General features: G+C 46.3%; 3 non-coding genes across 3 annotated transcripts; all 3 read left to right on the top strand.

Annotated features, from left to right (window-relative positions):
* The first annotated feature begins 1,662 nt into the window (after positions 1–1,662).
* Trnas-cga (transfer RNA serine (anticodon CGA)) lies at positions 1,663–1,737 on the top strand. Its single transcript has one exon. It is a non-coding gene; the product is annotated as a tRNA-Ser (tRNA).
* A 223-nt stretch (positions 1,738–1,960) lies between these two features.
* Positions 1,961–2,035, top strand: Trnas-cga (transfer RNA serine (anticodon CGA)). Its single transcript has one exon. It is a non-coding gene; the product is annotated as a tRNA-Ser (tRNA).
* A 226-nt stretch (positions 2,036–2,261) lies between these two features.
* Trnas-cga (transfer RNA serine (anticodon CGA)) lies at positions 2,262–2,336 on the top strand. The gene has a single exon. It is a non-coding gene; the product is annotated as a tRNA-Ser (tRNA).
* Positions 2,337–11,282: the final 8,946 nt, after the last annotated feature.

Raw genomic sequence — 11,282 nt, 5'->3', positions numbered from 1 at the left:
TCAACTCAAACCCGAGTTGCCAGCCGGTGTGGCCGAGCGGTTCTAGGCGCTACAGTCTGGAACCGCGCGACCGCTACGGTCACAGGTTCGAATCCTGCCTCGGGCATGGATGTGTGTGATCTCCTTAGGTTAGTTAGCTTTAAGTAGTTCCTAGTTCTAGGGGACTGATGATCTCAGATGTTAAGTCCCGTAGTGCTCAGAGCCATTTGAACCAAACCCGAGTTACGTTTCCCGAAGGGCCTCCACACGTACTGGGGGATGATGACCGAACAGGTCTCACCCACCACTTTTGATAATCCATGGAGGGCGAGTGCGGTCCAGTGAGTCTTTTAACGTCATTCATGGACGGCCCTTCCCGTGCTAGGTCAACCCATCCAAGGGGGCTACTGAGCGCCAGGGCCACGGCAAGGCCGCAGGATGGGACGTTTCCGCTCTTTTTTTTTTAAAAAAAATCTTTATTTCATAACACAATAATAATTATACAAGATTGACCCACCACCTTATTGATTAGTGGGTCCTATGTTCCTACCTTATTCAATAGCAGCTTTTACATTATACTTAATTACAGACAGTTATGCGGTTAGTACTAGGCAGACTACTTCTTATTTTAGTTTGCTTGAATTCTAGTTACTACAAAAGGGTTAATTCTAACTGCCTGCAGCGTTACAGTTGTGCCAGTGTAATTATAAACCTACTTTGGAAGCCTTGCCCATAGAGCTAATCCCTATGGGCGTGCCCCTGGCACCGGGCAGGCAAGGGTGGTTTATCGCTGCAGGTTCCTAATTTACTATCCTATTCTAATTACCTAAATCTACTTTTTATTCTACATCATGGTTTAGTGCGTTGTCATATTCGGGATCATCCCTGTCCCCCTAGTCCCGGTCGTGGCGGATTCCAACTGTTAAGTCGACCTATCCACGAACGGGCGGTATGGGGCCAGAGCTGTGGTCGCAATCGGTGTTTTCTATTTAGCTAGGCTTGTAGGTCTCTCAGAAAAGCTTTTAATACTTTTTGTGATACCTCGTTGGCTAGTATGTTTAGTCTTTGAAAGGTCTCCTCTTGTTTCCGCTCTTTATATAACAATCTGCAAGGAACTTCCTTTCCGGATGAAAACGCGCTCCGACCATGGCTCGATGAGTTTTTCGCCTCAAACCCAGTCGCGCAATCGAAAAGCTACCCCAACGTTGGCGGACTGTTGTAAATAACGAATCAGATTATATTATTGTTTGAACTTCCTGGCAGATTAAAACTGTGTGCCGGACCGAGACTCGAAATCGGGACATTTGCCTCTCGTGGGCATGTGCTCTACCAACTGAGCTACCCAAGCACTACTCACGCCCTGTCCTCACAGCTTTACTTCCGCCAGTACCTCGTCTGCTACCTACCAAACTTCACAGAAGCTCTCCTGCTTGTCCCGAGTTCGAGTCTCGGTCCGGCACAAAGTTTCAATCTGCCAGGAAGTTTCACATCAGCGCACACTCCGCTGCAGAGTGAAAATCTCATTCTGGAAACATACCCCAGGCTGTGGCTAAGCCATGTCTCCGCAATACCCTTTCTTCCAGGAGTGCTAGTTCTGCAAGGTTCGCAGGAGAGCTGTGAAGTTTGGAAAGTAGGAGACGAGGTACTGGCGGAAGTAAAGCTGTGAGGAGGGGGCGTGAGTCGTGCTTGGATAGCTCAGTTGGTAGAGCACTTGCCCGCGAAAGGCAAAGGTCCCGAGTTCGAGTCTCGGTCCAGCACACAGTTTTAATCTGCCAGGAAGTTTCATATCAGCACACACTCCGCTGCAGAGTGAAAATCTCATTCTGGAAACATACCCCAGGCTGTGGCTAAGCCATGTCTCCGCAATACCCTTTCTTCCAGGAGTGCTAGTTCTGCAAGGTTCGCAGGAGAGCTGTGAAGTTTGGAAAGTAGGAGACGAGGTACTGGCGGAAGTAAAGCTGTGAGGAGGAGGCGTGAGTCGTGCTTGGATAGCTCAGTTGGTAGAGCACTTGCCCGCGAAAGGCAAAGGTCCCGAGTTCGAGTCTCGGTCCAGCACACAGTTTTAATCTGCCAGGAAGTTTCATATCAGCACACACTCCGCTGCAGAGTGAAAATCTCATTCTGGAAACATCCCCCAGGCTGTGGCTAAGCCATGTCTCCGCAATACCCTTTCTTCCAGGAGTGCTAGTTCTGCAAGGTTCGCAGGAGAGCTTCTGTAAAGTTTGGAAGGTAGGAGACGAGGTACTGGCGGAAGTAAAGCTATGAGGAGGGGGCGTGAGTCGTGCTTGGATAGCTCAGTTGGTAGAGCACTTGCCCGCGAAAGGCAAAGGTCCCGAGTTCGAGTCTCGGTCCAGCACACAGTTTTAATCTGCCAGGAAGTTTCATATCAGCACACACTCCGCTGCAGAGTGAAAATCTCATTCTGGAAACATACCCCAGGCTGTGGCTAAGCCATGTCTCCGCAATACCCTTTCTTCCAGGAGTGCTAGTTCTGCAAGGTTCGCAGGAGAGCTGTGAAGTTTGGAAAGTAGGAGACGAGGTACTGGCGGAAGTAAAGCTATGAGGAGGGGGCGTGAGTAGTTCTTGGGTAGCTCAGTTGGTAGAGCACTTGCCGGCGAAAGGCAAAGGTCCCGAGTTCGAGTCTCGGTCCGGCACACAGTTTTAATCTGCCAGGAAGTTTCACATGAGCGCACACTCCGCTACAGAGTGAAAATCTCGTTCTGGATATTATTGTTGACTATTCAATCTGTAATTCGCATCTGTTATGTCAAACGTATGGAAAAACACAACAACTCACGCATCAACTCATTGTACAGATAATGAAGTTTGTACGAAACAATCGGAGCGCCAGTCCTACTTGCACTTGTTCAGTTTTTATTTTTCAAACCATATCGCTAGTTTTTTTATTAAAAAAGAAACTCGTTCAGCTCTAGTTAAGATTTTATATTTACTTGGTTACTAGTTTCGACGTTGCGTCAACGCCATCCTCAGGCCGGTACACTTTGATGAAATCAATTGTGTGTGGCTCAGTACTATAAGTCCTCGGTGACGCCAACACGTGCTCCACATGGATGGCGGGCAGTAACTAGTGTCAGCCGTAAATTATTCTCGTCAGATTTGCGTCATAGCTGGCCACGAATATCCCAGATACGTCCCGCGATCTCGTTACCGTACAGGAGGGAATGATTCACTTTGACCAGAAGCGGGTTGATTGTAACTAGTTACTGCCCGCCATCCATGTGGAGCACGTGTTTGTCTCATCGCGGAGTTCTAGTAATGAGCCACACACAATTGTTTTCATCAAAGTGTACGGGCCTGAAGATGGCGTTGACGCAACGTCGAAACTAGTAGCCCAGTAAATATAAAATCTTAAGTACAGCTTGAGGAGTTTCATTTTTAATAAAATTTGTACCAGCTGTGTCCCACCTTCATTCAATTTAAATATGGATGTAAAAAGATCTCGCTAGTTCTACTATTTCCTTATAGTATTCGGACCCTTCGCTCCTTGGTCCGCTCCCAACGTTACACTGTCCGTTTGAATATCTACCTCCTCTCTAGGGCTAGCGGGTCGTTGATGACCTCGGCATTGACGAGCGCGATAGCGAAGAACAGAAACTGTCTGCGCGGCCGGCAACGGCATGGTCGAAAAAACTCTGGACTGTTCCGTCCTGATGTCAACCGTAAATTGTTCCCGTCAGATTTGCATCATAGCTGGCCACGAACGTCCAGACACGTCCTGCGATCTCGTTAGCGTACAGGAGGGAATGATTCACTTTGACCAGAAGCCGGTTGATTGTAACTAGTTACTGCTCACCATCCATGTGGAGCACGAGCTGGTCTCACCGCGGACTTCTAGTAATGAGCCACACACAATTGATTTCATCAAAGTGTACGGGCCTGAGGATGGCGTTGACGCATCGTCGAAACCAGTAGCCCAGCACATATAAAATCTTAAGTACAGCTTGAGGAGTTTCATTTTTAATAAAAATTGTACCAGTTGTGTCCCAGCTTCATTCAATTTAAATATGGATGTACGAAGATATCGCTAGTTCTACTATTTCCTTATAGTCTTCGGACTCTTCGCTCCTTCGTCCGGTCCCAACGTTACACTGTCCGTTTGAATATCTACCTTCTCTCTAGGGTTAGCGGGTATTTGATAACCTCGGCGTTGACGGCCCACGAAGCGCGTTAACGAATAATGAGGGCTGTCTGCTCGGCCATCAACGGCACGGTCGAGAAAACTCTGGACTGCTCCGTCTTGATGTCAGCCGTAAATTGTTACCGTCAGATTTGCGTCATAGCTGGCCACAAATGTCCCAGACGCGTCCCGCGATCTCGTTACCGTACAGGAGGGAATGATTCGCTTTGACCAGAAGCGGGTTGATTAAATCATTCTCCCTCTGCAGAGGACACTGAGGCGGCGGCCGCGCTAGTGCTTCGCAGCCGTAGCGCGGACACACGCGGGGTGCGGCCGACGCGCGTGTCGCTGACGGCGCCATTAGCGGCGAGCGGCCGGCCGCTAATTGGACGTCTGATGGGCGTGTCTGCCAACAGCGGCAGAGCGCGGCCGGGCCCGTGCTGGGCGGCAGCCGGTTGTCCGCAATCGCCGTTGCGGGGATCGTCCGTGCACAGCCGAGCGCGAGCAGTGCTCCGGTGTTAACTGCACCAGCTCGGGCTGGGACGGTGTCTGTGTCAGCGGCGACGTCCTGCGTAGTGAGGGACAGACCAGGTAGCGTCCCAGGTACAGACGTCCACCACACTGGTGATGAAGTAGCACCTGAACTACAGGGCTATTACAAATGATTGAAGCGATTTCATAAATTCACTGTAGCTCCATTCATTGACATATGGTCACGACACACTACAGATACGTAGAAAAACTCGAAGTTTTGTTCGGCTGAAGCCGCACTTCAGGTTTCTGCCGCCAGAGCGCTCGAGAGCGCAGTGAGACAAAATGGCGACAGGAGCCGAGAAAGCGTATGTCGTGCTTGAAATGCACTCACATCAGTCAGTCATAACAGTGCGACGACACTTCAGGACGAAGTTCAACAAAGATCCACCAACTGCTAACTCCATTCGGCGATGGTATGCGCAGTTTAAAGCTTCTGGATGCCTCTGTAAGGGGAAATCAACGGGTCGGCCTGCAGCGAGCGAAGAAACGGTTGAACGCGTGCGGGCAAGTTTCACGCGTAGCCCGCGGAAGTCGACGAATAAAGCAAGCAGGGAGCTAAACGTACCACAGCCGACGGTTTGGAAAATCTTACGGAAAAGGCTAAAGCACAAGCCTTACCGTTGACAATTGCTACAAGCCCTGACACACGATGACAAAGTCAACGCTTTGAATTTTCGGCGCGGTTGCAACAGCTCATGGAAGAGGATGCGTTCAGTGCGAAACTTGTTTTCAGTGATGAAGCAACATTTTTTCTTAATGGTGAAGTGAACAGACACAATGTGCGAATCTGGGCGGTAGAGAATCCACACGCATTCGTGCAGCAAATTCGCAATTCACCAAAAGTTAACGTGTGTTGTGCAATCTCACGGTTTAAAGTTTACGGCCCCTTTTTCTTCTGCGAAAAAAACGTTACAGGACACGTGTATCTGGACATGCTGGAAAATTGGCTCATGCCACAACTGGAGACCGACAGCGCCGACTTCATCTTTCAACAGGATGGTGCTTCACCGCACTTCCATCATGATGTTCGGCATTTCTTAAACAGGAGATTGGAAAACCGATGGATCGGTCGTGGTGGAGATCACGATCAGCAATTCATGTCATGGCCTCCACGCTCTCCCGACTTAACCCCATGCGATTTCTTTCTGTGGGGTTATGTGAAAGATTCAGTGTTTAAACCTCCTCTACCAAGAAACGTGCCAGAACTGCGAGCTCGCATCAACGAGCTGCGCCGAGTGTGGAAGGAACTTGATTATCGGCTTGGGGTCTGCCGAATCACTAAAGGGGCACATATCGAACATTTGTGAATGCCTAAAAAACTTTTTGAGTTTTTGTATGTGTGTGCAAAGCACTGTGAAAATATCTCAAACAATAAAGTTATTGTAGAGCTGTGAAATCGCTTCAATCATTTGTAATAACCCTGTACATGTTTCTGAAATAAACTGTTTTCAGCTGTATACGAACTTTTACAGGAACACGTACTAAAAGTACTGCCAGTGTAACTTGAGTAGTTCATAGTTACACTACTGGCCATTAAAATTGCTACACCAAGAAGAAATGCAGATGATAAACGGGTATTCATTGGACTAATATATTATACTAGAACTGACATGTGATTACATTTTCACGCAATTTGGGTGCATAGATCCTGAGAAATCAGTACCCAGAACAACCACTTCTGGCCTTGATACGCCTGGGCATTGAGTCAAACGGAGCTTGGATGGCTTGCACAGGTACAGCTGCCCATGCAGCTTCAACACGATAACACAGTTCATCAAGAGTAGTGACTGGCGTATTGTGAGGAGCCAGTTGCTCGACCACCGTTGACCAGACGTTTTCAATTGGTGAGAGATCTGGAGAATGTGATGGCCAGGGCAGCAGTCGAACCGTTTCTGTATCCAGAAAGATCCGTACAGGACCTGCAACATGCCCTCATGCAGTATCCTGCTGAATTGTAGGGTTTCGCAGGGACCGAATGAAGGGTAGAGCCACGGTGTCGTAACTCATCTGAAATGTAACGTCCACTATTCAAAGTGCCGTCAATGCTAACAAGAGGTGACCGAGACGTGTAACCAATGACACCCCATACCATCACGCCGGGTGATACACCAGTATGGCGATGACGAAAAAACGCTTCCAGTGTGCGTTCACCGCGATGTCGCCAAACACGGATTCGACCATCATGATGCTGTAAACAGAACCTGGATTCATCCGAAAAAATGACTTTTTGGCATTCGTGCACCCAGGTTCGTCGTTGAGTACACCATCGCAGGCGCTCCTGTCTGTGATGCAGCGTCAAGGGTAACCGCAGCCATGGTCAACGAGCTGATAGTCCATGCTCCTGCAAACGTCGTCGAACTGTTCGTGGAGATGGTTGTTGTCTTGTAAACGTCCCCATGTGATGACCCAGGGATCGAGACGTGGCTGCACGATCCGTTAGAGCCTTGCGGATAAGATGCCTGTCATCTCGACTGCTAGTGATACGAAGCTGTTGCGATCCAGCACGGCATTCCGTATTACCCTCCTGAACCCACCGATTCCATATTCTGCTAACAGTTATTGGATCTCGACCAACGCTAGCAGCAATGTCGCGATACGATAAACCGCAATCGCGATAGGCTACAATGCGACCTTTATCAAAGTCGGAAACGTGATGGTACGCATTTCTCCTCCTTACACGAGGCATCACAACAACGTTTCACCACGCAACGCCGGTCAACTGCTGTTTGTGTATGAGAAATCGGTTGTAGGTGTCGCCCCGGCGCCAACCTTGTGTGAATGCTCTGAAAAGCTAATAATTTGCATCTTCTTCCTGTTGGTTAAATTTCGCGTCTGTAGCACGTCGTATTCGTGGTGTAGCAATTTTAATGGCCAGTAGTGTAGTATTAATTACATTGCTGCTGTAGACACTCAAAATGAGTCATATTAAAACAGCTAGTTCTTCTCCATTATAATTATCCGGGCTGTTATGCCATGGTCGGTTGATGAATTCTGTGTCAATGCCCAATGTTCCGTCCCCGTCTGCGGGAGACATCTTCAAGGGGGTCTGTAGCTCGATGGAAGGTCCAATACACCCGCTGGCTCGGTACTGACTGCCGCTAAATCCCGTGTCCGCGCGCTCTCGCGCCTCGGCGTGACGCCGTGTGTTTTGAAAACGTCAGTGCAATTGGCCGCTGTCCGTCGCCGTCGATCGCCGTTGCCATCACCCAGTAGTGGACGGGTGGTACACATCTTCTTTAACACAGGCATCCATATACCGTTTAATTTCACGCCCTCCTCCTTTCGACTGAAATTATTATGGTGTTTAGCCATTTCGATTGCCTCCCTGTAGAGCTTTTCGTAATATCCACTTGTGGCCGCTAGTACTTGCGTCTCCTCGAAACGAATATTGTGGTTCCCTGGCTGGAAAGCATGCTCCGCAACAGCTGATCGTTCCGTTTCTCCTCTTCTACTATTGCCCTTGTGCTCTTCCAAACGTTTAGAAACAGTTCTTTTAGTGGTACCCACATAAACATCTCCACAGCTGCATGGGATCCTATACACTCCAGCTTTTTCCAATGGTTTGCGAACGTCCTTGGCAGGCTTAAGGTATTCCTGTATCTTCCTGGTAGGCGTGAAATTAAACAGTATATGGATGCCGATGTTAAAGAAGATGTGTACCACCTGTCCACTACTGGGAGATGGCAACGGCGATCGACGGCAACGGCGACGGACAGCGGCCAATTGCACTGACGTTTTCAAAACACGTGACGTCACGCCGCGGCGCGGGAGCGTGCGGACACGGAATTTAGCGGCAGTCAGTAGCGAGCCAGTGAGTGTGTTGGACCTTCCATCGAGCTACAGAACCCCTTGAAGATGTCTCCCGCAGTCGGAGACGAAACGTTGGGAATTGACACAGAATTCATCAACCGACCACGGCATAACAGCCCGGATTAATTATAATGGACATGACATTTCCGGCCGTGATAATCTACATTTTAGTATCAGTTCTTTCTTGGGTGATTATGATGTAAAGTGCTACTGCAAGTGTGAAACCCTGGTCTGACATAGAAGACTACGTAATGGCCATAATCGGATCAGGTTAAATAAATAAGTAAGTAAGCAAGCAACAGAAACATTAACACATAAAATACAACGCTAACGCAAGCAAAAAACTTTCGCTACATAGAAAGTGGAATAAAAGAAAAAACAGAAGCCTAATTGATATTAAAAAATGAACTACTTTGACCAAACACCATTCCAAAATTAAAAATAAAATAAAAACAAAAAAATCACTATAAGATAGTAGTCAGAAAGAAAATCAAAGCATTTATTTGCAACATTTTAAGCTGTGGTTGTGAAGGGTGAACTATGGGCAAACAGGAGGAGAAGTAGATAGGTGCAATAGAAACGGGCATGTAGGCAAGAGCCAGGAAAACATTATGTAATTTAATGATCATTAAAGTAAAGAAATTAAAGGAAAATGACATTGATTAACATGATACAGAGAATAAAAAGTAATTAGACGACTAATTCAACGTAAAAGAGCCACACAGGAAAACTTAGAAGGAAAAATCCTGGAAAAAGATCAAGAGGCAGGTCCAGGTGCTATCAATGGAATGAACTGCAGCAACTACCATATGGTTATAATTAAAGTACAGAGGTCCATTGTGGACTGTAATTATTGTATGGAATATTTAGTAGATATTATAATGTGTTCGTATGGAACCGATTTGCACTGGAAAAAATTAGTTCCAGTTTGCAAATCTGGCGCTGTAAATGCAAGAGGGACGTACAAAAATGTTCCCATATTATTTAATAGATTGCGAACAGAACGTGAGTAGGAAAGATAAAAAAAGTTAGAAAGGCGTAATGTTGATTTTGTTGTCAACCGCCACTTACACAATTTATTCAATATGAGCATCGAAGACGTCGTCGAGATGATGAAAAATGGCTCTGAGCACTATGGGACTCAACTGCTGTGGTCTTAAGTCCCCTAGAACTTAGAACTACTTAAACCTAACTAACCTAAGGACATCACACACATCCATGCCCGAGGCAGGATTCGAACCTGCGACCGTAGCGGTCGTGCGGTTCCAGACTGTAGCGCCTTTAACCGTTCGGCCACTCCGGCCGGCGAGATGATGAACGGCGACAGATTTGCACCTGATGGCCAAAATGAGAACTAATTTTTTCCGGCGTAAATCGGTTCCGCATTAACGCATTAGCTGCCGCATGATAATTACAACCTACTCTAGACCCCCGTCAGTAGCTGCATTTTAATTATAGCCTCCCGGGAAAACCAAATGGCGAGCATTGTAAGAATCAGAGAGCTATTGCTAGAACAAAGCGTTGTCCTCAGTTTTGGTTGATGATGATGATGCTTGTGTTGATGAGTATGATGATGAGGAGGAGGAGATTATGACGATGGAATCACTCTAGTATACATAAGTTATCTCCTGATGCCTTAACAAGCACTCTATCATCCTGTCCCTTCTTCTTATCAGTGTTTCTATTCCTTTCCTCGCCTATTCTGTGGTAAATACCATAATACCATTTTTTATCAGTCCACATAATTTTCAGTATCCTTCCGCAACGGGTCGACTTTCTGCTTTCCCAATTTACCGAAAGTCCCGATTCACTTCTATACAATGTCATGCTTCAGACGTAAGTTTCAGAAATTTCTCACCCAAATTAAGGACTATGTCTGATACTAATAGATTTCTCTTGGCCAGGAATGCCCTTTTTAGCTGTCCTAGTTTGCTTTTTACGTCCTCATTGCTTGGGGCGTTATGTGCTACTTTTTTTCCAAGTAATTCTTTCAGTTCGCCTATTTCGCGGTCAGCAATTTTGATTCTAAAGTATATCACTGATCTTATGTCAGCTACTTCTCATTACTGTCGTCTTTTTCCGGTGTACTCTCAATCCACATCATGCACTCAAAAGACTGGTCCTTTCAATAGGCCCCGTAATTCTTCTTCACTTTCATTCAGAATACCTATGTCATTGATACTTCCCAACCTGAATTTTAATCCCATTCTTGAATATTTATTTCATTTCTTCCATTGATTCTTCGATGTATAGGTTGAACAGTAGGGAAGACAACTTCATTCTTACCTTCTGCTCTTTTTAATTCGAGATCATGTTTTTTGGCCCTTCCGTTCTTAGTTTTCTATTTTCGTTCGGATGCATGATATACATGCATACTCATCCCAAAATTTTGAATATATCGCAACATTTTAAGCTGTTTATCTGTTTTCTAGGCAGACAAACTCTATCAAGGTTGCCTCCATTACCATGTACAACGTCATAACTGCCCGTGAACTGCCTTTTGTTTCCTAAAACAAACTGCTCATCTAACAGATAGTTTACTTTTTCATTCATGTGTGTATTATTCTTGACAGCATCTAGGATGCAATAGCTATTAAGATGACTATGCTGCCATTGCACAATTATCTGCCTTTTATTTCTTTAGAACAATGTGAATAATATTCTCCTGAAGGACTGTCAGCATGTGTCTAGTCTCATACATATACTTAAGTAATTTTAATTTTTTATATTTAGAATATTTATTTGCAGTAACATAGAATTAAATTACCGAAAAAGAGTGGTCTTTTATAGGTAGGCTGCAAATCGTGATAATGATCCAAAC

Source organism: Schistocerca nitens, chromosome 9 (genome assembly GCF_023898315.1).
Source record: "Schistocerca nitens isolate TAMUIC-IGC-003100 chromosome 9, iqSchNite1.1, whole genome shotgun sequence".
Lineage (NCBI taxonomy): Eukaryota > Metazoa > Arthropoda > Insecta > Orthoptera > Acrididae > Schistocerca > Schistocerca nitens.
This window is presented reverse-complemented; position numbering and strand designations above follow the sequence as displayed.